Raw genomic sequence first — 2,500 nt, 5'->3', positions numbered from 1 at the left:
TTTAGTGCTGCCTTTGGCCGTGTTAATCATGAGGCTCTTGTTTTCAAAGTCAAACAGTTGGTAGTGGGTGGGTCGTTACTTAGCATTATTATTGATTTTTTAAGTAATAGATCTCAAAGAGTTGTGGTTGATGGGTACCATAGTGAGTATAGGAATGTGATATCTGGTGTTCCACAGGGTAGTGTTCTGGGCCCATTACTTTTCATAGTATATACTCATGACATGTGGTTTGGCCTAGAAAAAAAGGTTGTTGCTTATGCAGATGATGCTACTCTCTTTGCATCAATTCTATACCCTGAATGTAGTAGATCTGGAGTTGGTGAATCCCTTAATAGAGATTTAGCTAACATTAGTGCATAGTGCAAATTATGGGGTATGAAGTTGAATCCTAACAAAACTCAAAGTATGATTGTAAGTTGGCCAAGGACAGTGGCTCCTCAACATCCTGATCTCAGTATTGATAATGTTTCTTTAACTTTGTATGACTTAAAATTTTAGGTGTGATTCTCGACAGCAAATTTACTTTTGAGAAACACATTAGGTCGGAGTCTTCTTCCATTGCACAAAACGTTGGCTTATTGAGAAAGTCTTTCAAGATTTTCGGTGATCAATCTATTGTGAAGAAGTGTTTTAATTCTTTCATTCTACCTTGTTTTGAGTATTGTTTTCCTGTCTGGTCTTCAGCTGCTGATTCTCATCTTAATTTGTTGGTCAGAAACTTACGGTCTATTAAATTTCTTATTCCTGATCTAGATATTAATCTTTGGCACCGTCGTTCAATTAGTTCATTATGCATGTTGCATAAGATTTATCATAATTCAAACTATCCTTTACATTCAGATCTTCCTGGACAATTCCATCCTGTTCGTAATACTAGGCAGACAGTTAATTCCAATAGCCAGGCATTATCAATCATCAGGCTCAATACTAGACAGTATTCTAGAAGTTTTATTCCAGCTGTGACCAAGTTGTGGAATGATCTTCCTAATCGGGTAGTTGAATCATTAGAAATTCAAAAGTTCAAAGTTGTAGCAAATGTCTTTATGCTAAACAGGCTGACATAAGTCTTTTTATAGTTTATATATGACATATCTGTTTTGACGTTGTTACTGTTTTTAAAATAGTTTATTGTTAATTTGTTCTCATCATTTATTTATTTCCTTATTTCCTTTCCTCACTGGACTATTTTTCCCTATTGGAGCCCTTGGGCTTATAGTATCTTGCTTTTACCACTAGGGTTGTAGCTTGGCTAATAATAATAATAATAATAATAATAATAATAATAATAATAATAATAATAATAATAATAATAATAATAATAATAATAATAATAACAACTTGAGGGGACTCAGTTATGTGCTTGACTTTGTTAGCAAGAAATGTTTAGATACAAAGATGTTATTCTTTATGTCCAACTTTTATCTATCATTATCATTTTACGTCCTGCCCATGTCCATTTTTTTTTCTTACATGTTTTTAGAATATCTTCTACTATAATTTGCTCTCGTATCTATATATATATATATATATATATATATATATATATATATATATATATATATATATATATATATGTGTGTGTGTGTGTGTGTGTGTGTGCGTGTGTGTGTGTGTCTGTGTGTATATATATATATATATATATATATATATATATATATATGTATATGTAATATATATACATATATATATATATATATATATATATATATATATATATATATATATATATATATATATATATATATATATATATATATATGAACAGAAGATTATTGTAGAGGAAATAAAGCTAACTGGAGAATATTATGTTCAGCTGAACTATAAACGAAACAACGATGAGGAAATAATTTGCCAATTACAGCATTATCACTATCACTTGAACTTTTGAAAAATACTATATCATAAACAAAATATTTTTGGTAGTGGAATTGTTATCACTGTCTGACATATTTCGATATATATATATATATATATATATATATATATATATATATATATATATATATTGGTATATATATATGTATATATACTGTCTGTATATATATATATATATATATATATATATATATATATATATATATATATATATATATATATATACATATATATATACATATATATATATATATATATATATATATATATATATATATATATATATATATATATTTTGAGAGCAATATTTCAATTTTGGTCAGAGTAATATTGTATCTTTTTTCCAGTTCTCAGCATAAGTTTGACAGAGAACCAATAACTCTTTACAAAAATAATTTATTTGAATTCTAATTATTAAATGCAATTGTTGAATACCTTTGCTTCCATTTTCATGTTTACGTAAGCGGTACAAATAAAGTCGAAAAGGAGACATTGCAGTTCTTAGAAACATTAAGCAAACACAAATAATACAGAGAGAGAGAGAGAGAGAGAGAGAGAGAGAGAGAGAGAGAGAGAGATTGGTTTGTAGGCCATTGCCACCAGATTTATGATTGTTCATCATAGA

Source organism: Palaemon carinicauda, chromosome 15 (assembly GCF_036898095.1).
Source record: "Palaemon carinicauda isolate YSFRI2023 chromosome 15, ASM3689809v2, whole genome shotgun sequence".
Classification (NCBI taxonomy): Eukaryota; Metazoa; Arthropoda; class Malacostraca; order Decapoda; family Palaemonidae; genus Palaemon; species Palaemon carinicauda.
This window is presented reverse-complemented; position numbering follows the sequence as displayed.